At 39.7% G+C, this 24,583-nt stretch overlaps 1 long non-coding RNA gene across 1 annotated transcript in view; it reads right to left on the bottom strand.

Moving 5' to 3' along the window:
- LOC309859014 overlaps positions 1-24,121 on the bottom strand; it is a 39,770-nt gene extending 15,649 nt beyond the window's left edge. The window contains exon 1 of the long non-coding RNA XR_014308491.1: positions 23,639-24,121. This is a non-coding gene — a long non-coding RNA (uncharacterized lncRNA). The remainder of the gene's footprint in view (positions 1-23,638) is intronic.
- Positions 24,122-24,583: the final 462 nt, after the last annotated feature.

The following is a 24,583-nucleotide window of genomic DNA, read 5'->3' as shown; positions in this document are numbered from 1 at the left end:
GAGGGCTCAGTGACACTTCCCTTACCCCTGACTTTCCGTTACCCATTGCCTTTCAATCAAATGTTGCTCTCCCTAAGTATTCTACCATGTGGTCCTCTCCAAAAGGAAAAGACAAAAACCAGGGCCCTGTGAATTCACCTTTCAAAAAACCATTTGTGACACAGCCACTGTTCAAACAGTCTGGGAATAAGGAAAGTAATTACTCAAACAAGACTCCCTCAACAAGTGAAGATCATTCTCCGTGTTTTTTTCTTTTAATAAAAACATGATGTTCTTGGTTTTGCTTAGTAAAAAGTATGAACACAAGTTCAAATATTAAATCCCACTTATTTCTCTTAAAAGCCTTAAAAGTGAATTCTGGGGGCGCCTAGGTGGCTCAGCGGGTTAAGCCGCTGCCTTCGGCTCAGGTCATGATCCCAGAGTCCTGGGATGGAGCCCCATATGGGCTCTCTGCTCAGCAGGGAGCCTGCTTCCTCCTCTCTCTGCCTGCCTCTCTGCCTATTTGTGATCTCTATCAAAAAAAAAAAAAAAAAAAAAACTTAAAAAAAAACGTGAATTCTGATTTCTAATTTTCAGGCCATGTTATACTCAAGATTTCTAAATTGCCTCTCCTAAACATACTTACATTTGCCCAGGTGTTAGGAAACCTTTTGATTTTCTACTACATTCTCAGCATATCCCTCTTCGAGCTGTTTTCACCCTGCCTCTCTCTCCAGACCCCTTCTTTCCATTTAATGATTAAAAAATAGCATAAGTAGATCTTTCAAAGTTGGCCCAGGGCTTGAAACCCCGTTTACATGCTGAAATGTTACAAACCTTTATGGAGGACATTTAATTTCAATTAATGGCACACACTTGTACCTGTCTCGTTCCTTAGAATCCATGAAGGAGAAAGTCATCCTGATAAAACCTCCAAATTCCCTGTCAAGACATTCTCAGATTTGTCCCATAGATGTCTAATGGAAAAGACAGGAGGACCCTCTAGGTTTTATTACTGTTTTTATTGTTGAAATCATAGTGCTATCATTCCCCTGAAATGTCTGTCAGATGGTACTTTATCAATTCAACATTTATGTTTTTCATGACATTTCTGCTTTATTGCTTTTGAATGCCGAAATAACATTCAGATTTTTACCGACTTGACATTCAAAATACAGTCATGGGTTGTTCATGTGTCTTAACCTTATTTAGGCTTTTAGGGTTGTCCATTAAAAGCCAGTCCATGTGCCTTTAACAAAGTGATATTATATCAAAAATTCTTTTGATTTGGAAACCGATTTGTATGGGGTAAGTTTCTCTTGGTCAACTCAAATGCACAAGTATTAGGTCAGTGAATTCTATATTAGGTTAACAATTAACTTGCCTATCTGAAAATCAGCATCATTAATCAGCTTCTGCTGTTTGGACAAAAGATGTCAAAAGAATCTAGAGATATTTGTTCCCACCCAAAGCACTAAGATTGCACCTTATTCTTAAGAAATCTACTGACTTCATGAAAGTCAAGTCTACCAGCTAGCATTTGCCTCTCCCTTTACCAGGCTTACATCATGGAAGAGGGACATTGTTGACAAAAGCATTCAATACATTAAACACAGTGGCCTCTTTGGGCTGGGGCAGATAGGGTAGGACTCAGAGCTAATATGGCTGTTTTCAGTCTACAGCTGCTCCTGCTGATGGGTTGGACTGTGGGAGAATCCTGTGTAAGGATGGAGTTGCCCTGGCAGATTTCTACCTGTTCGGCATGCACCCCATGAATGTATTTTACAGCCTGCCCCTTGTATCTTTGACCTCCCTAATTTGTGAGTTTTCCTGTGGCCTCCCAGCTCTGCTGCACAAAATGATTTCACCTTGTACCTAGGGTCCCAAATTCTCTGCCAGACTCCCACACTCACCTGGATCATGTTTCTCTCAAAACACCAGGTTCTAAACTCGACCAACCATGCTTACTACAAGCTCCTCCTGTCTTTAACCTTAACAATTTAGAATTCTCATCTATCAGGAAACAAATGGGTTTGGGAATGGTCAAAGGAAAATCAGGTAGCTGCTAAAGATGATCCCTGGGTTGACAGTAAGTCTCTTGGTGACTTTCAAAAAAAAAATGTTGAAAATGTAGTTTGAGCTCAAGAAATAGGTATTAAATGAACAACAATAGTAACTGTAAATCCCAAAGAGATCAAAAAGTTTGTTCTTAATATTGACATGGAAAGTCTTTTAAAGTAGCAAAGAAGCCTGAGCTCAATGATGTGTAACTGGGAGGAACAGAAGCTCTCATCAGTCTCCAGGTCTTTGGCACACTCTATGTTATTAAGGAGAAGCAGGATGATACAATCTACTAGAGTTCATTCTTTTCTTCAAATAGATGGTATGGGGAAAAAACTGAGCACCTTATAACTATTCCAAAGTAGATTCCTCTACTCCTTGAATCTGTAGAACTCGTGATCCATGTGCCTACAAGGACGGGAATCTCAGCCTTGTCATGGTTTCGGTCATTGGGAGAGAAGAATGGCAAGGCAGAGGATAAACCACCATGAACAGCCCAGTGTAGGTCTAAGGCCCAATTTGACATTTGGGAATGGTGCTTACAGAATCTTGTTATTCTAAGCCATGACTTGAGAGTATCACATAACCAATAAATCACAGTGCCTCCCTTTGCTATCTTTCTGTTCCCTGCTGGCCTTGCCTTTGCCTTCATCTAGGCTGGGAGTGCCTCCACTCCCTCTTGGTGTCATAAACCAACAGAGCCTTTCCAAGCTCACCTTGTTCCTGATCCACTGTGTGTCTTAGGCAAATGGTTGACCACTCTGAGGTTCAGCTAAATCTCTAAAACAGGGATAATAGAACATCTAGGCCAGAAGGTCATGAGAATCATTTTATCTTCCAGAGCGAAAGGCCACCTATAGCACCTCGTGCAAACACCCTGGAATCCCTCACCTTGTCAACCTACAGCCTTTGACAATCCCCAGGAGAAACCTATTCTTTCCTTGCTTTCTACCTACTCATGTTGTCTACCCTTCAGGTAGATCAGCACCCTCCCGTCTCAAACCTGTCCGCAGACATTGCTCTAATGGTGGTCGAAAATGAGCAGAAACCTGCAAGTTCTTGGGCGTGTTTGGGGATTGTAATCAAGAGCTGCTTACCACAAGCATTTATTTTATTTGAAATTTCTCATATACCTTAAAACTATGGACCCTGGTTTTCATTCTATCTATATGAAAATTATTTTTTAAATAGTCAGTGAAGCAATTAAAATTTTGTTCCAAAATGTTTTGAGTAAAATTGACACTAGAGGAAGACGTGCTGTGTTCCTGTACCATGTGCTTCCTGGGCACACGGCTGACAGAGCCCAGCGTACAGATCCCTGAATTCAGAAAGCAGAGCATCTCTGATTGTTCTGTTCTAGACTTGTGACATGCAACTCTACCCCAGCTCTCATCCTACTCAAAAGTTTTTTCACTCATTTCATTGACTTTCTATCACAATATTCATAGATATTATCATGAACGTTTCTGGACTTCAAACTCTGGTCTCACTTGTACCTTACTCACTGAAATCATTGTGACATCCCTCAATGTCCATCCCTAAATTTAACAAATGAACACTTATTCTCACCCCTCCCTTTTTTCTTCTAAGTCCATGACCAACCTGCCTCGTGCCTCTTCTGACCTTGTGTTTTTATCCCTTTTTGTTTTTTCAGTCTCTTCTCTGAGTTTTACCTTTCCCTCTGAACCACAAGCATGTGCCCCAATTTTTCCAAAAACTGCCCACTATCCAAGCCTCTTATCTTCCTGTTATTAGGTAGTGTTTTTTAGATTTCCAGTGAGATTTGAGGTGTGTACAGTGAATTATGAAAAGGACTCATTGGCCACCCAGAGTATGCAACTTCCTGTCTATGGTGAGTAATTGTTTTTCAATTCACAGAATAAAAACAGCATCCAAGTGTATAAGAAGTATAAAGCAGCTTCCTCATTTCTAAATATGACCCAAATTCCATCTGACTCCATTGTTTCTGTTAGGAAGTTTTCAGATAACAGAAAATCTTCCCTGAGTCTTTACTGAGAAAAAAAGCTTTAAAGGATTTCTCAGTCCTTAATTTCTGAATCACAAGAAGCAGCTCCTGGTCAAAACTGGAAGGCTGCCAGTGTTTTTTAAACCAGGGACATTACCACCGAGAACAAAGTGGCATCTTGTTCTAAGTCATTTTCAATAAAGCCAGAATCATCTTCACATTTCCTTTTTCTGAGTATATTCTTTGGTAAGTTACAAGCTGAGATGAGCCCGTGCCACGGGGCCCTGAAATCACCACAGCTAAGTGGAAAGCAGCTTCAAGGTGCTTTGGCAGAGATCCGAGCAGCATTCAGAAATCCGAGCAGCAGGAGAAGTGGGTCAGGAGCCTAAGAACCTCTCTCAAATATTCACCACACCAGCCCACTATCATCAGTCGCACTCTCTTGAGAGTGGAATTTGAAAAGGAAAGAAGCTGAATCCAAAGGTCTTTTGTGAAGTCTAATTGAAATAAGGGGTTTTGAATATAAACTCCTATAGAGAAGGCACTGGGGAAAGAGCAGTAATGTTCTGTTTTACCTGGAAAACACAAAAATGCTATGGTAAGTTTGCATATTGATCTGGCATTCTTTAATAACCTTTCATCTGTTTCACCTTTGCATAGGGCAACAGGGCCTTTTTCCAGACCTACAATTTCACACAGATGCCAGAAATAAGCAGCTAGTACAGACCTGGCATACTGAAGAGAAAAAGATAAAATGTGCAAAAGGAATAAATTTCCATTTTGCAGCCAGACCCTCAGCGCTAAAAGATCAGTGAGGGGATAGAGTCAAGGCTACTCTGGAGTCCTCACTACTATTCCTTGTAAACACAGCCAAACAAAACCAAGCTATCAGGTGCCAAATGAGCAAAGAGTATTTAAAAAAAAAAAAAAAAAAAAAAAAAAAAAGCCAAGTTTGTGACCCGCATTAACTAACACATTTCCTGGAAAGGGGCACTGCATATTTTTCAAATTCCATTCCTGAACTTCCAGCCCCTTATTAGCAAAATGGAGTGGAATGTTCTAAAGGTGGTTATTGTTTTCTGAAAAGTTCTTGATAAAAAAAAAAAAAATGGTAACGTTTCAAAGACACGAGGCCTATTCTATTTAAAAATCGAAATATGAGTGCATTCGTTTCCTATGGCTGCTATCAACAACTTGGGACTTAACACAATAAATTCATTTTCTTACAAGTCTGGGGGTCAAAAGTCTGATATTAGGCTGTTGTTAAGGTGTTGGCAAGGCTGCACCCCTCTTGGAGGCTCTTAGGGAAAATCCCTCGCCTCGCCTTCTCCAGCGTCTAGAGCTAGATTCCCGGCATTCCTTGGCTCGTGGTCCCTTCCTCCACCTTCAAAGCCAACAGCATAGTATCTTCGAATCTCTCTGCTTCCGTCACATCACCTTTCCTCTGCCATCAAATCTTCCTAATCCTCCTCCTGTAAAGACATTTGTCATTACATTCTGGGCCCACCCAGACAATCCAAGAGAATCTCTCCATCTCAAAATTTATAATTTAATCACAACTACAAAGTCCCTTTTGCAATACAAGGTGACATTCATAGATTAGGATGCGGATATATTGGCCATTAATCAAGCTGCCAGCGTGAGTGTCAACACAGTTCACTTAAATGTTATAACGTAAAGTAAAAGAAAGCAGGAACAGTGTGGTGGCTAGATCCACACACCCTGGGACGCTAAGACCCATCTTGTCATTGGCCTTTGTGTGAGCCTAGAGTTGTTGAAGTTCCTGCATAAAACAAATTCAGACCGAAATAGCTGTGATTCCAGATCCCCAGTTTTGCAAAAGGGCAAGGCAACTAGGTCACAGTGGAGACAAAACCAATCATCCTGAGACACCGCGTAGAAATCAAAAGGCACACTTACTGCTGATTCCAAGTAGACATAATTATCTGACCTTTCTAAAAGCCCTTGTACCCAGATCCAACCTACAGTCAGCAGCAGTATGGAGAGACAGAATAAGCAACATTAACGAAATGACAAGGATGGCTGGAAAGGGGGATGGGGAAGGGCAGGAAATGTTCTGGAAAGCTGTAAATAGCTTTTATTTCTGAAGAATAAAAATGTATTAGGCAATATTGAATCTGGACATTTCCAAATTGGGTAATGACAATGACTGAGTTAGCATTGTGAATAGCAATGATCCTTCCCTGGAAGGTCTGGATGGGAATACTTTATTTATTTCTTTAAGATTTTATCTATTTATTTGACAGAGGGAGAGTGCGCAAGAGAGCACAAGCAAGGGGAGTGGCAGAGGGAGAGGGAAAAATCAGGATCCCCGCTGAAGAGAGAACATGATGCAGGAGCTCAATCCCAGGACCCTGGAGCCCCAGGGCCCCAGGATCATGACCCCAGCAGAAGGCAGACACTTAACCAAACTGAGCCACCCAGGTGCCCCTGGATGGGAATACTTTAAATTCTAACAGATCTAAATTTGAATTCCAGCTCTGCCACTCACCTTAGACAAAGCAATTAACTATTCTGAGCCTGTTTCCTTACCTTTAGAGTAAGGTTAAATAAAATGCATTTTACAGGGTTATTATGAGGGTTACATGAGATTATATATGACCTGAGTGCCTGGAACTCATGCCTGTTCATATAGCCTTAAATGCAGGTGCAGTAACAGCTGAAGGGCGGGGAGGGTCTGAGAAAGACTGTGGTGCAGTGTAAGGACATGAAACTGTAGGCAGTGGCGAGAAACCTCCCCTTCCACTGACAGATGCTGGGTTGTACTGGCTGATGGACTCTGTACATTGCTGCGTATGGGCCAGTGGTCATCGGGAGAGTTGCTAAGGTTCACATGGTTCTTGAATCCCGTTATAGCCTTCCGGCACAAATGCTCCATGGCATGAGTACCAAAGCTCTATATTTCTGGAATTCTTTAGTCTCTGGCTTAATGGGCTTTGGCGCAAGGATGAGAGCTACAGTTTGTATCACCAGACTGAAGACCTCACTGATACTCAGTATGAACTCATTGACTCACTTGATTTTGACCTGTTTGCTTACTGGCGGCGCCACTACCAGAATCGCCGCTGAGCTCCCCTTGCTTAAGCTTTGGCCCACATGACCCCTCCTCTCGGACAGCTTGCTTCTTGTTTCCTCGTAGAGACTTTAGCTCACGCTCTCTCTACTCATTTCAAAATTAACACAAAAAAAGATGTACCTTGCATAGATACCATGTGCCAATCATATATGGGGATACTATTGGTGAACTGACCAAATACCACATGGGAAAAATCTTCGGTCTTTCACGCTTTTTATTAGTGCTTGCCCAAGAGTTTTCCTGGATCCCAAAGGCATGATTCCTTCCTCCATTTTTTCCCCCTGAATTAATAGCAGTCCAGCATTCAAGGTTCTCCAGCTAATGATTCTGATTTCTCTGGAATTATCACAAATCATGACTAATTTCTAGAGGACATGTATTATTGTTTGTTTAAACATGAAATGGCTGTTTCTTTCACTTCTCAAAGGCTTTAAACTACTTATTAATTAAATCAAGATGAGGTAAATAAGGATACAAGAGAAAACATCTAAAAGAAGTAAGCAGAGTAGATGTTTTGAGGTACACAAGTTCAGCTTCTGGACTATAGACTTGAGTTATAGTTTTTGGTTGATGCACTTGGTTGCTGGGTGCCTGACTAAAAAGCACCTTAAGATAAGCTTTTAAGAAGGAAAGCATAAATATTAGCATACTAAGACAAGACTTTTCTCACAACTAAAGTCACATGGGAATTTCTTGTAATGGTCTTTATCATAGCATTTTGACATCTTTAATAATAGCTTTATAAACTATAAAGGATTATTTCTATAAACAGAACACTATTTGGATCAATCTGAAGGCAAAAATAAATGTATTTAATCCTATATCAATAAAGATCTTCCTGCGAAGACCATGTATTAGTTTGCAAGAATTGCCATAACAAAGTATCACAAACTAGGTTATTCAAACCACAGAAATTTATTGTCAGAAGTCTGAGATCAAGGTGTCAGCAGGATTGATTACTTCTGAAGGCTGTGAGAGATAATGTGCTCCAGGTTCCTCTCCTAGCATCTGGTGATTTGCTGGAAATCTGGCATTTCTTGGTTTATGCATGCATTACCTCTATCTCTGCCTTTATGTCCACACGGCAGTCTCTCTGTGTACATATCTCTGTGCCTAGGTTCCCCCCAACCTTTTTTTTTTTAAGATTTTATTTATTTATTTGATAGACAGAGATCACAAGTAGGCAGAGAGGCAGGCAGAGAAAGAGAGGGGGAAGCAGGTTCCCTTCTGAGCAGAGAGCCTGATACGGAGCTCGATCCCAGGACCCTGAGATCATTACCTGAGCCAAAGGCAGAGGCTTAACCCACTGAGCCACCCAGGCACCCCAGGTGCTCCCTTTTATAGAAACAATCCTCATACTGGATTAAGAACCTACCTTCCTACAACAAGACCTCATCTTTTTTACATCTTTTACATTTGCAGTAACTCTACTTCCAAATAAGGTTACATTCTAAGGTTAGAATTTCAATATATGAAATTGTGGGGGGACACAACTCAACCCATAATAGACCAAGATGATATGGGATAAATCTTTTAGCTACAAACGAGCTGCCCCAACACAAATTCAGGGGCACTTCTTTGAATTGGACCATACAACTAAGGACTTGACAAAAGCTTCAGTAAGACATTGTATGTAATTCCTGACCAAGCTCTTAATCATCTGCTTGTTTGCGGAAAATCCTTGCTATTGATAACCAAATGAATGAGATTCTAAGTATGAGGAACACTCTGCAGTGTTTTTCCAACACTGTTGATTGTGTGGCTACATCCAGACTCTTTCCATTAAAGCTGTAATTCAAAACTCCAAGATCATTTGCAGGATCTTACCAGGTGACCTAAGAATATCTTTCACTAGGGTGAATAAGAGTAGGACTGTATCTAGGCACAGTCACCATCACTAGTAGGAAAAGTAACCCCATGCTGTGACCTCCTGACATTATCTTCATATGAAGGCAGGATTATTATTGGGTGGGGGTGGGGGTGGGGAGGTATCTAGTCCTTCCAGAGATTGTAGGAAGACCACATATTCCTTCTCTGAATGTGAGAAGATTAAAAAAAAAAGTAATGTCTGACTTCTGTGACACTTCTAAAACTATAAAACAAATATAAAACATATGTATAACTGGGTAATACATAATCAATATCAAGGTAATAAACAAATCACCAGATAATGGGAAGATAGAAAGATGAACAAACAGAAACTCTTCATGATGAAGTACTCAGGGTCCTGAGAAGCACAACAGGGGGGTGATCACACAAAGGGTTATTGCCAGGCTTGAACATTATTTTCACACTGCTGCTAATTTTCTTGTTAAAAAAATGCATCTTTTGAAGGATGTGTTCAGAGGAAGCCAAACATTCCCTTTCCTCCTCTGTAGCTATATGCCTGGCTAAACATCAAGTTCTAGATTAAAATAGACCTGGACTGAATCCTGTCCCCATTGTTTACTAGTTTTGTGACCTTGCACAACTATAGTCTTCTTAGCTGAAAAATGGTCATAAATAACCACTTTTTATCCCATTAGATTTTTAGTCTTGTTCCTGCTACATAGTAAGTTCCAATATAGTTTAGGAATAATTATTTTGAGCAACCTCCTCTTTTCTAAAGTAAAGGCAATCTTGTAATTCAATACTAATTGATATAGAGGCTGCTTGCCATATTTTATTGGTGGAGAAATAAAGTATGTGTTCAGATCAAAAGTAATGTTTAACTGAAGCCTGTGATGGTACATTTCTAACATCACTCATACTCAAGCACCCCACAGCATCCTTGCTAACATTAATTACCAGGCAAAAAGCAATGCTAAGAAACCAGAATCTTTAGAGGATTCTCTCTTGGTAACAAGGGAATACACCATTCAGGCTCCTTATGGTAATATCATGCTCTTTAGCCGAGTAAATAGTAAACAACTCACAGAAATAAGGAAAAAATTCCACAGATGCTACAATTTTGCATAAGAAGACTTGTGGCTATATCATATATTCCCAGTAGGAAGCTTAGTACATTAAGACACTATCTTCCTTGAGGTGTTTGGGATGTAATGCCATGAAAATGTATCCCCCATTTTATAAGAAGTTCAGACGTAAGCTGGAAACAAAGATGGCTTTGGTTAGGATACTCAATGCATGGATTTCCTTTATTTAAAAGAAAACGTTTCAGTGTGACATTCATTCCTTGTCTTTCCTACAGTTGCTGGTCTAGACAGAGGTTTCTCATCCATAATTTGGATCGACAGCTGGCTCTGTCAAACCCATGTTAGACCCATGTAGTCGGGTGATGAACACAGCGTATGGCATTTTGACTTTTCCTTATGTAAGTAAAACTTTCTGAGAGTTTCACAGAAAGAGTATTTTTTTTAGTACACTTTGATTACTAATTTTTAGGTCATATGCTCTCCTTATTCATAGTTCAGATTCCTGAAGTTTGACAGCAGCCAGCACAAAACAGAACCCTAAAGGTAATCTTGATGAGGTCTTCTTCCATCCTCTATGCTATTCCTCAACTTGAAAGATTACACTTGTTTCCTCATACCTATAATCCAGCACTTTGGCTGGGTAGGAGATGGCTTAGAAGGAATGAGTTAGCTTTGTGGATCTGGTGAAGAATTTGGGAAAGAAGTGATAAGACAAGAGCGGGGCAAAATAAGAGTGGAAAAGAAGGCAGGAAATGAGTGCTTTAGAAGGAAGGATCATACCAAGATCCTGGATATTTTTGGAAAGGGTCAATATATAATTAACTAAATAAATGCATACAGGAAAAGGCAGGACTGTCCTACTCAGAAGATTTTAAGAATTTGGAAGAAAAGATTGACCTAATTTTTTTTTAAGTATGTTCTCTAGCCATCAATAATACCTCCATTAGAGACTTTTGAGAGGAGAAAAAAAAAGTACTGACTATTTTAGATACACTTAATCCATTATTATCTACCCTCTTTTATCCTCACCTCTCTCTACCAGAAAAGGGGTATTTGGGACAGGAAAGATAATAGTCAAAGAGATCTACAGCCTCACAGTTTTTAAAAAATGATTGTTATGAAAAGTTAAGAAAGGCTTTTTAAAATATTCTAGATTCTAAGACTCACAAAAATGTCAAATCTTTATGAGCTTTGAATAGCCATTCCAGTAGCAGGGTAGAGAGCTCATTGAGAGGAGGAAAAACTGAACTTTCTCTTTTGGAATTATGTTGCAATTCATCAAAGAGGACACAAAATAGTTTAGCATAATGTCAATATTGAAAATAAACTAAATATGTTGGAGGAATTTAATGACATCTTCCACTGGCCACGGCAGAAAAGCCATATTCTGACGTGGAGCAGGTTCGTGTCCGCGAGCCACGTTAATGGCAGACATGGCACGCAACCCTGAAACCAAAGATCTGAGATAAAACAGTCAGGAGATTTCATCTCGCTTTTACAATACACAAGATCCTTTGGGAGGCAGCAACGTGGACTGCGGGGCACTTTGGCAGAAGCCCTAGAGGACATGCATCTAAACCCTGACCTTACCACTTTAAAGTGGTAGGAATTTGGAGAGCTCCTTTAACCTCATTAAATCTCACTTACTTCACGGGGAAAATAAGGATAACGCCAGAGCCTTGTTTTCCATCTCACAGGCTTTTACGAAGATTAAATGCCTCTAATATATAAAAGAACAATGTAAACTGTACAGCTCTGTAGAATTGTAATGGTTACAATTGCTACAGGAAATATTTGATACAGTTCAGGTGTAAAGGACTCGGTGTTTTTCACCCTTCAGTGTAATCCCGTTGCCACATATAAAACATATGTGGTCAATTAATTTTTAAAAACGCTACCTCAACAAAGTGCTGAATCATCACAAACATTTCCATCTGAGGCCTCCTAATACAATCATTCATAACCATTTCTTCAGAACTTTAAATTGAGTGCTGCTGGCCCTTGGAGAATGCATGCCAACATCCTAATTTATTTTCAATTAGTAGTTAATTTGCTTTAAAATGTAAGTTATCAACACTGCCTAGTCCTGAGAGTTCCAGAGTATTGGGAACCCACCTCATTTCCCTTTTGTGAAGCATTACTAGGTCACACAAAACCACAGCCTTCTCAGAGCAAACTTTCAGAGACACACACGAGGCTGCCCAAACCTCAAGAACCTTCTGTAGCAGCTCAGCCTGCTGCTTGCTTCCTCCGCAACAGGGAACTAAAATCATCTGCTTAGAAATAATTGTTAGATGAAACAGTATAGATAATAATAGCTTTCCTATATGACAAATGTACCCAAGTAATAAAATGAGTTAAAAGGTCTCACCTGCAACCCCAATTATCATACACAGCAAAGATGACACTTCAAAACAGTGGTCCAGTTGTCCAAATGGCATTTATTTGGACAAACGGATAGTCTGAGATCAGTAGATCCCCACTCCAATCATTTAGAAAAATCAATTTCATATGGATTGAATATCTATATAGCTCTCGATATAAAACTGTACCAGAAAAATATATATATATGGGCCAGTACTTTTATAATCCTGAAGAGAAAATGTCTTCTCCAAGTGGGACCCCAAACTCAGAAGCTGCATAGGAAATGTTTGGTGATTTGCCCATCTGAACACCCAAAAAATTAATATTTCCATGCAGTGAAAAGACAGCACACAAGTAAACTACATGAACTATAGCCAAAAGCAAACAGTAAGGGAGAAAATATTAAGCTCCTACAAATCAATAACAAAACAATCTAGTAGGCAAAAGACAAAAAGCCATGAGCAGGCAATTTATTGATGAATACAGCGGCCAACTAACATAGGGAAAGATGTTCAACCTCACCCCCCCCCCAAAAAAATCTAAAACAACAAAATAATCAAATACATTTGTAATCTGAGAAAAAGATTTATGATTATATCTGGTATTTTAAAAAGTTGAGAGATCTAGGGGCACCTGGGTGGCTCAGTCAGTTAGGCGTCTGCCTTTGGCTTGGGTCATGATCCCAGGGTCCTGGGATAGAGCCCGGCATAGGGCTCCCTGCTCAGTGCTGAGTCTGCTTCTCTCTCTCCTTCTGCCTGCTATTCCCCCTGCTTGTGCTCAATCTCTCTCTCTCTGTCTCAAATAAGCAAATAAAATCTTAAAAAAAGAAGAAGAATGCACTCTCTAACATAATATATACCTTTTTGGAATACCATTTAGAATTACCTATTAAAAACTTCGAATGCCATGCCTTTTACCTGCCCAGCAACATCACATCATAAAATTTATGTTAGCACAAGAGATAAAATATACATCTGTGAGAATATCCATTTATTGGCAATTGAAATGGGAAAAGGGGGAAATAATATACATTTATCTTAAGAGGAGATGAATAGGTAATTTGATGATGTAATCCTAACAATGAAAAACTCTGAACCTGAAGATGATGATGATGAAGGAAGAGATGCAGGAGAAGAATGTCTACATGTGCTAGCACATGATATACATGCAAACTATTGTTAACTTTAAAAAGCAATTTCCAGGACGCCTGGGTGGCTCAGTGGGTTAAGCCGCTGCCTTCGGCTCAGGTCATGATCTCAGGGTCCTGGGATCGAGTCCCACATCGGGCTCTCTGCTCAGCAGGGAGCCTGCTTCCTTCTCTCTCTCTCTCTGCCTGCCTCTCAGTGTACTTGTAATTTCTCTCTGTCAAATAAATAAATAAAATCTTTAAAAAAAAAAAAAAAAAAAAAAGCAATTTCCAGAAAATAGATGTAAAGTTACTGGAGACATATATCATATTGTTAGCCACATACATCTTTAGGAAATGACATTTGAGGGCAGAAGGATTTTCACTTTTTTAACTTCTTATCAGAGACTACAAACTAGTGACTTATCTACCTAGATTTAACCAGCAGATATATTTTGTACACACACACACAAAGAGAGAGACTGAGGGAGATCAAAAGCCAATGTTTTAAAAATCAAAAGAATTCCTGAGAAAATCTGGATTTCCTGATCTCATTAAAAACAACAACAACAACAACAACAAAACAACAAAAACAAAACCAAAAATGAGGAGATTTAAAACCCCAGGCCTTGTATTCCTGCTTGGCAACTACCAGCTAAAGCTGAGGAATGCTGTCCCTTTTAAAAGGTATGTGCCCTCTCTCAGTGTCAAGCTTGACTTGTGATGTCACCTGCCAGCTTTCCAGGGCCATTAGAATTTGTTTCCTTCTTCCATATGCTCTTGGAGTCTATGAATTTGTTATAAGTAAGCTTTACTTTTGTAAATAAGAAATAGATTGCAAATATTGATGGCATACTCTGTGTGGAATGAAGTACAGAAGAATCAGTGATAACGTATCAAGAGCATTGCAGTACGGGGTCAATTCCCAGGAGCTATAAATCCAGTATTTTCAATTAGCTGCAAAAAAGTTGAGTCTAGCTAACCCAGAAACACCCTAAATAGTGAAATCAGATATTCACAGGTGCAGGGACGAAAGGTACAGCTCTTGGCCTATCATTTAGAGCCTCTTGGTTCCACATTCATCAAATTCTTCCATGTGCAAAGCAAAATAGAGGCCACACAGGATACAAAAAAGGAGTAAGACACGATTTCTTTTCCTTCTAAGTCACTGTCAAATTTATTAACATCTAGCTGGTTGCTCTGCGTTAAAATATTTTTTCATATGGGGTGACTGGGTGGCTCAGTGGGTTAAAGCCTCTGCCTTTGGCTCAGGTCATGATATAGGGGTCTGGGATCAAGCCCTGCATTGGGCTCTCTGCTCGGCAGGGAGCCTGCTTCCCCTTCTGATCTCTCTGCCTGACTCTCTGCCTACTTGTGATCTCTGTCTGTCCAAAATTTTAAAAATCTTAAAAAAATAATTTTTCTTTGTATTCCTCATAGAACTTATACTCTACTTTTACACTCACTTGTTTACCTCCCCAGTTATAACACTATAAGAGATTTACTACTATTTCAATAACCTTTTTACTATTTTTCCATCTTTCCTGACTAATCAATTCTGCATCCCACTATCACGTTGATCTCTAAAGCTCTAATCCTCTCATGTCCCCTTTATTACTTCAATTAATACTTTAATTATAATTTTATTATTTTTAAAAGTAATTTTACTTCAATTAATTACTATAATTAATTAAATTCCTTACTTTAGAAAAATCAAAGCATGCCACAATTTGACCCCAAAATGTCTTTTCAGACTTGACTTGCATGTACTGTTTTTCATGTCCTCTCTTTTTCAGTCAAAACTGAACTGCTGGTTGCTTTCTAAACAATGTAATTTCAGACCTTCTTGCATTTGCTTGACTATTTCTTCCACCTGGAATGCCAACTCCACCTTCTACTTGCAGTTCCAAACCCTTAGCACAGAATGCTAGCTCCTGCAGGAAATTTTCCTCCACTCCCGTCAGAGACCTATTCCTGTAAATGACTGTCATGGTTTGCTAGGATTCCTAATAGAGTACACTATCAACTGATTTGCATCGTGGTAATTTAGGCATATGTCTTTTCTCTCCTTCTAGATGTAAGTTCCTTAAGAGCAAAGATTATAGTCTGCAAGCATGGAGCTTTGCATAGTGTTAAAGACTAGAAAGGCCATTTGATGGTTAATAACGCTGAATTTCTCTAACATGCTCAAAAAAAAGCCCAGTTGAAAAGTCAAGAGATGTGCAAGCTGATGTCAGGCAGAAATACAACAAAGGTAACAGTGTTGGGGGAGGTAATCTAGCAGACCTGGTACGGATGATTCCTAGGAATTCAGGTGGCATCAGAGAGCCTCTGTGGTGATGAGAGGCGTGTGTCATTGCACTTGTAACACATGAGCCTGATACTTCCTTGACATGATGGCGAGAATGGAACCTCTTCCCAGTAAAAAACAGATGTTCCAGCTGATGTCAACGAAGGATCTGGGACAAGCTGCTTTGGTGTGGCCTGGGAGTGGCTTGCTTCAAAACTCTCAAGTGGAGAATTGCTTAAGATATAGTGTTCCCAGGAAAGTCAGGTAAATCTTCCAGGACAGTGTCGGGCAACAACTGTCATTCAAAGAGCTGCTGGTGGCTTGGCAATGAATTATGTGGAAGTAATTAGCCTTGACTGTCATGAGTCCTCAAGAGGAAGGGACACCAAGACTTGATAAAAGTACGTAGTCATAACTTCTCATGGCTGTGACAGATGTGTAGATCAGGTAGCTAAATTTCCTGTATGAAACTAGGTCAAACCCATCTACTAAAGCATGTAGTTTATTTCAGTTACTACTAGATTTCCGGAATAGACCAGTACATATGGCATGTGGCAAAAAGTGGGTGCCTGCTTACCAAAGCTCAAGAGGGTATTTTAAAGCAAAAGGGAAAAATTCAAATAGGGACGTCTGGGTGGCTCAATCATTGGGCGTCTGTCTTCGGTTCAGGTCAGGGTCCCGGGGTTCTGGGATCAAGCCCTGCATCAGGCTCCCTGCTCGGTAGGAGGCTTACTTCTCCCTCTCCCAGTCCCTCTGCTTGTGTTTCCTTGCTTGAAGTCTCACTCTCTGACAAATGAATAAAATCTCAAAAGAAAAAAAAAGTTCAACTAGGCATCGGTGGAAAAGTTTGGAGGATGAAAGGTTGGCAGTGGTAGAGTGAGCGGGATGAAAGGCAGCCAGGAGTCCTATTAGTCATGACTCTTTTCCCACATGAGAATAGAAGTCTGACTTTGGACTTCTCTGAAACAAGTCAGAGCAATTAGAACACACGCCTGCAACAATCTACAGATGGAGAGGGACTCTGAGACTTTCCACCCTTCGGTAGCAAAGTAAGATCCTGGCCCTCCATTGAGCTGGAGGTGGAAAAAGCCAGGACTAGGGTTACTAGGGCACTTCCAAAAGTCATTGAACACGAAAGAAGTTCAATCTTTGCTTCCAGAGATAGGATTTCACTTGGCAGCTCAAGCAACATTTGGGAGGTCATTAAGAAATGCCTAGAGCTGATGGGGGAAAGCTAGTTGCTAGCAATGGATTATGAATCAGAAAGAGCCAGCAAATGAGAAGCAGAAATATGGGAAGCTCTGAGGGCCATTTTCTTTTCTCTTTCTCCCTTGCTCCTCTCTCTCCCTCTCCTCCTCCACCTCCTCCTTCTCTCTTTCTCTATCCCTCTGTCTTTGTCTCTGTCTCTGTCTCTCCCCCACCCTCTCTCTCTGTTTCCTCTTCCCTAAGGAGACACCCAATAAATAGCATGCCATCTCCTGCCCAGTGGCTCCTTAAAAGGACTACTGGACTCCTGACTGGAACTCCAGCACCACCAGTCTGAGTCCACCACAGAGGTAAAAAGCTCCTTTTGTCTCTGTAGCCTCCGAGTAAATTATTACATGATTAATACGGAAGGAGACCTTGAGTCACTGAGATAAAATCACGTTTGCTTTTCCTATAAATAGATAAAACTGGCCATGTTTAAGGACCTACCAGTATATTTTTCACATTAGATTTCATTGTGTTTTTATAATTCCATTTTTGATAGCTAACATATACACATGGTTCAAAACTGGCATTCCTGTCCCCAGCCACGAAGCAAACAATAATAACTATTTCTTGTATATGCCTCCAGAAATTATTTATGGACTCACAGTGACATATGTAGGCACTTCACGTGCCTGCAGAATTAATGGTAACACCTGTAATATATTAACACTAATAACACAGTACTGAAAATATGCAGGAAAATGCTAATAAACACTTTCATCATTCTAGTGCATGAATTATATTATCATGTCAACTCCCAACCTCCAATTTCCCAAACCATATATTAACCACAGTAGAATGCTTACTTATACAGCAAACTATCATATAAAAATATAAATCGCTTTAAGCTTTGCTTCCTAATCACCAATTAACAGAATTATCAACAAACTTCTGCTTGTATAGATGAATAGGGCATCTTCAGGCACCAACCTCAGGAAAGTAGATGACCTTTGTTAAACCTGTGAGCTCCCCAAAAAGTGTACATTTGATTTGCAACCTACCAATTGTGCCTGGACTATTATTGGAGGTTTTTCCAAGCATCATTTTGTTCAAAATGTTGTATTAAGTGTAGTGGACATAAATAATTTTTTTCTCTATTAAAAAGTGGCTAGCGGCACCTGGGTGGCTCAGTGGGTTGAGCTTCTGCCTTTGGCTCAGGTCATGATCTCAGGGTCCTGGGATCGAGCCCCGCATCGGGCTCTCTGCTCAGCAGGGAGCCTGCTTTCCCTCTCTCTCTGCCTGCCTCTCTGCCTACTTGTGATCTTTCTCTGTGTGTCAAATAAATAAACAAAATCTTAAAAAAAAAAAATGGCTAAGAGGTGTTGTATTGAGATATATACTTTTTAGTAAGATGCCTAAAATCAAGATGTATTCTATCAAAAAAACAAAAACAAAAACAACCACCATAACAACCATGAACTAAGGAAACTTTGCCTGCCTTTTTCTATCATTCTTCACAGATAAGCATTCTATATATTCTATTTTTACACTATTATCTTCACCCAAGTTTATGCAAAGTTTTAAATTAAAATAAAAAATGACAAAAGGGATTAATATTAAAACATCAACAGTAGTTATCTCTGGGTAGTAGGATTATGGGTAATTATGCTCTTATCTGAATTTTCTCGATTCTCTAAATCTTGCCTCAAGAAAAAAAGATCTTCAAGAGTATAATATTTTTAAAAAGGAACTAGTTCAATTTTTTTTTTTTAAATGATTTTGTACTGGCACAAAAACAGACCCATAGATCAATGGAACAGAATAGAGAGCCCAGAAATAGACCCTCAACTCTATGGTCAACTAATCTTCGACAAAGCAGGAAAGAATGTCCAATGGAAAAAAGACAGCCTCTTCAATAAATGGTGCTGGGAAAATTGGACAGCCACATGCAGAAAAATGAAATTGGACCATTTCCTTACACCACACACGAAAATAGACTCAAAATGGATGAAGGACCTCAATGTGCGAAAGGAATCCATCAAAATCCTTGAGGAGAACACAGGCAGCAACCTCTTCGACCTCAGCCGCAGCAACATCTTCCTAGGAACAACGCAAAAGGCAAGGGAAGCAAGGGAAAAAATGAACTATTGGGATTTCATCAAGATCAAAAGCTTTTGCACAGCAAAGGAAACAGTTAACAAAATCAAAAGACAACTGACAGAATGGGAGAAGATATTTGCAAACGACATATCAGATAAAGGACTAGTGTCCAGAATCTATAAAGAACTTAGCAAACTCAACACCCAAAGAACAAATAATCCAATCAAGAAATGGGCAGAGGACATGAACAGACATTTCTGCAAAGAAGACATCCAGATGGCCAACAGACACATGAAAAAGTGCTCCATATCACTCGGCATCAGGGAAATACAAATCAAAACCACAATGAGATATCACCTCACACCAGTCAGAATGGCTAAAATGAACAAGTCAGGAAATGACAGATGCTGGCGAGGATGCGGAGAAAGGGGAACCCTCCTACACTGTTGGTGGGAATGCAAGCTGGTGCAACCTCTCTGGAAAACAGCATGGAGGTTCCTCAAAATGTTGAAAATAGAACTGCCCTATGACCCAGCAATTGCACTATTGGGTATTTACCCTAAAGATACAAACGTAGTGATCCAAAGGGGCACGTGTACTCGAATGTTTATAGCAGCAATGTCCACAATAGCCAAACTATGGAAAGAACCTAGATGTCCATCAACAGATGAATGGATCAAGAAGATGTGGTATATATACACAATGGAATACTATGCAGCCATCAAAAGAAATGAAATCTTGCCATTTGCGACAACATGGATGGAACTAGAGCGTATCATGCTTAGCGAAATAAGTCAAGCGGAGAAAGACAACTATCATATGATCTCCCTGATATGAGGAAGTGGTGATGCAACATGGGGGCTTAAGTGGGTACGAGAAGAATAAATGAAAGAAGATGGGATTGGGAGGGAGACAAACCATAAGTGACTCTTAATCTCACAAAACAAACTGAGGGTTGCTGGGGGGAGGGGGTTTGGGAGAAGGGGGTGGTATTATGGACATTGGGGAGGGTATGTGTTTTGGTGAGTGCTGTGAAGTGTGTAAACCTGGTGATTCCAGACCTGTACCCTTGGGGATAAAAATATATGTTTGTAAAAAATAAAAAATTATATTTAAAAATAAATAAATAAATAAATAAATGATTTTGTGACCTCACTCCTCAAACAAACCAGATAACTAAGTCACTATATTTTTGAAAAGATAAACCTGACACATAAATCCAGTTCAGGCTATTCTTAGTTTATGATTAGTAACAGACCATGTTTCTACATATACATGGTCTCCTCATCAATCATTTGTACTTTTAGTTGTTACTTTTAGTTGTTTACTTTTAGTTGTACTTTTTTTTTTTTTACATTGAAACAGTTTTATTATGGGGAATGCAAAATTCAGCTTCCATTTTAATGATAGAACATGAAATTTCATGAGCGATAGACTGCTTCAGAGTTTGGGCTTGGGCCCCTTCCCCCACATAGTCGTCATGTTCCTCCACTTTAGGGTTATGCTGGTGGCAAAATTTGCAAAGCAGACTTCAGCATGCCATGTGCCCTAAGCTTGGTCACTTAACTCATTCTTATATGTCCTCTTTTTAAGGTATAAGGTCTTTAACAAAGATAAAAGATGGCTTAATGAACATAACAGTATGGTTAATATGATTGATAATTACTGTGATAACCATAATACTGTGAGTCTTAGGGTGTTTACTTCATCATGTAGTCAACCATGAAAAGGCAAATAATATCCTGAAACAAGAATTTCACACTTTAACTTCTAGCTACTTAAAATAATTTTCCCCATTTATTGGAGAGCGAAAAGAAAGCTTTGTACACTAAGCAACTGACAAATTAATTTGCTGTTCTTTGTAAGGCACAATCTTGAGAAGACATTAAAGTAAACAATATCACTAGAGGCAACAAAAAATTACTGTAGAAATCAATCTTGAGAATGGGGGCTGTTTGAGGACCATCTGTCTATTTTGCTTAAGTTAGCCTTGGGAGAGAGGGGGTTGTTGAGCAAATCCGTAATTGGGATCCACAAAAGAAATATTCAACACAATGAAAACTTAAGTAAAATACTTTTCAAATCAACTAACGGTCATATAACATAAATCTGAACTCATGATCCAGAAAAACAGCTGAGGAATGGTTAGAACACACCGTCTATTACAGTTAAATAGTGTCAATGTCATATTTGAATTAGGACATAAACAATACAGAATATCAAGTAATTCAGCAATGTTTTTGCTTTCATAATCAAACACAGTTTTGCTGACAGCATAATTTCTAACATCCTTGTCCTAGAGACAAGTGGACGTAAAGATAAAGAAAAAGCATTTCTTGATTAAAAAAAAGAAGAAGACTAGGAACTGAGAAAGAAACATATAACTTCTTTTTCCATATTAGGGATATTTTGCATTAAGAGACTGATTGTGGATGAAGGGTCACATGGCATACTAAATCTAGTCTCCTCTAAAATCAGCCTGATCCTTCCCTATGCTGCTAGTGCATCCTCTCACCCCTGTTTGGCCGCATTTCCCAGCTGACCACTATTTGGATCAGCGCCCAAGTTTTTGCTGAACTACCTGGAAGACCACGGTTAATTTCCTATAGACTGTAAGTGTATGAACAGAAATATCAGCAGATCGATCTGTCGGTCTAACAGGTTAAGAAAGAAGAAAGGACAAAAAAAAAAGAAGAAGAAGAAAGAAGAAAGGACAAGAAGGAGAAAAGAAAAAAAGAGTGGGAAATAACTAAGTGATGGGATCAAAGATCTAATAAAGCACCCACAAAGTGCAAGGGGGCTGATGAGGGAGTATGTGCAGGGCCCCTTCAGGGCAGGAAAAACTACTGTGTCGGGCAAGGACGAAGGCTTCCGTCACGCCCCGTTATTTCTCCACGTAGACAATGGGCCCAGGGAAATGAGACTAGATAGTCCAGTCTGACATAAATGTGAGGTGAGTCTCACAAATTCAGGGTTGGAAGATAGATATGGAACATACACACACACACACACACACGTATATATAATAAAAATATATGGATTTATTTGAATATATTATAATGTACATAATAATACATGATTTCATATAAAGTATATATTATACATTATAAAATATATACAAAAATAGAAACTAAAAAATAATAAACAAAAAAGAAAGAATAAAAGTAGAAATTCTAATAGAAGAAATAGAACCTTCCTAAGGGACTATCTTCTGGACCCACTCTGGGGACGACGTTATAACTCACCCACATAAAATCTCCTAATTAATTTTTTACCTATATTTCTAAGTAATATTTTTTTATATAGATAATAAATTCTATAAGTGGGACTATTTATTTCCTACTTGGATAAAGAGTATTCCTAATTCTTAGTTTACAGGGACACCTTCACCGGAAAGTAGTCAAATGTTCTTACTATTTTGATTAAAAAAGAAAAATTCCAGCCACAAGAGTCCCTGAGGTCACAATGTACCATTGGATGAATTCAGCATGTTATATCGACAAGGAATTTCAAACATGTATGGTTGTATGGCCCTCTTGAAGCTTTATGTTTCCTATTGCAAGGAACAGAGAACAGATGCCTTTTAGTTTAAAAAAAAAAAATTAAACCTAAGGACCTCAATAGAAGAAAAACAGATAAGGGGTGGGGAGAAAGTGGAGTAAATTATTTAGATACAGTAATCCATCATTTAAGCCTTCCAGAGGCTTCTGGATTTAAAGGAGTAACTCAGTATTACCTTATCCGGAGTGAGGACCTGCCCTTGAACGTATCACTGAATATTCTAGCCTAGTGGCCAGACCATTGGTTCTGAGGTTGGCCTGGTTTGATCCAGCCCCGCCACTTACTGTCTGAACTTAGGCAAGGTACTTAACCTAAGCCTTTGTGTTTTCATACCTATGAATGGGTATGCATGGCACCTACCTTCTAGGATTACTGGGTGGTTTAAATGAAATAATATACGGGAGTTCTGTAGCCCAGTGCCTAGGCTATAGTGAGCACCTAATAAATACCAGCATATTTGTTCAAAGTGCAGAATTATATGCCAAACATAGTGTCACCTTTCCTAACAGAGCCTAGAGTTAACATAAAATATGAACACGGGTTTTTTTGTTTGGTTGGTTTTTTGTTGTTGTTGTTCTTATAGAATTTTCCTCTCTCTTGATAATCACGGTGTCCTTTCATATGTCTGTCTGAGTCATTGGCATTTTGTTTAGATTAAAAGCTAGAGATAGGAGGCTGTCAAATTTGCTCTGCAAAGTCGCAATTGGGAGTCCTGAGGGCCAAGGGTACAGATGAGATAAAGGTAATTAAATCACAAGGGTGGTGATTTCCAGCCTGCAGTCTTAGCTTATGCTAGGCAGAGAGCCTGAGGTTGGACAGGCCTTGCTAGCGGAAGGGCAAATGGGGTGGAAATTTCAGTTCCCAAATACAGGAGTGAGAAGCTGTGAGATGGTTGTTGGCAGAGAAATGAGGAACAGTCTCAAGGAGAAAGAGTGCTGGAAAAGTACAACACAGACGTGCGTGCATCTTTCCTAAATCCAGTATTTACCTGCATTCCTGATTACCAGCCACTGGGCTCTCGGGCCTCACAGGCTATATTCACTTATTTTACAGAGGAAACAGCCAATGTCCAGAGATAATTCCTTGCCCAAGATCATTGGGCAGAAATTGCATTCCGAGGTGTCATTTGTTGTTTGTAGTAGTGGTTGTGGTAATCTGGGTCACGGGCATCGGAAAGACCCAGCGTGAAGGCACGGAGGTACGGAGAAACGGTCTGCTCCCGGAGCGGAGAGCAGTTTTAGCAAGTTCCACTGACTGATAAAACCACATTTGCATGGACAAGTCCTTGGAGTAAAGAGTGTACCCTAAGAGATTTCACGTGGGTAACTGGTCGCTACAGAAGCAGCCCGCTTGGTATTTGACGGTTACAGGCTTAGCAGTTCTTATTTTTTGTCCAGGAATTAGGAACTGGCATCATCGTGCGGAAAGGAATGCAGACTTGCCAGGCTGGGAAATGCTCCACGAACTCATATGCATGATAAAAAAGAAACAGGTTGCATAATTGCTACACATCTGTGAGAGAAACTTTTAAAATAGAGCTTTTTCTGAATAATTAATCTTATCTCTTGATTTAGGCAGTCATTTTTTAGTAATGAATATTTATGTCTCATTACCATCGACTTTGCTTACTGACTGCAAAATCACAGTCACTTCGGGAGAGGAGCCGGGAGGTTGATGGCGAGGAAGCTGCAATACGTAGGCTGGAAACTTTTCAGCTCAGCTACAATTAAGGCACCAAAGCATTAGAGCTCCCTGCCAGAGATAGTTCCAGATTCCTGAAGCAAGCCCTGCTTCTGTGATGCTGGGGGGAATAGATGGGACATTAACAATGCACTGTAGAGATTGTTTTTCTCCTACTGAGATGATGCCAGTAATTAGTAAATACTAGCAGGAGGGTGATGGAATTGAGGCCTTTTGAATATGACCCGTCGAG

Source organism: Mustela nivalis (assembly GCF_964662115.1).
Source record: "Mustela nivalis genome assembly, chromosome: 2".
Lineage (NCBI taxonomy): Eukaryota > Metazoa > Chordata > Mammalia > Carnivora > Mustelidae > Mustela > Mustela nivalis.
This window is presented reverse-complemented; position numbering and strand designations above follow the sequence as displayed.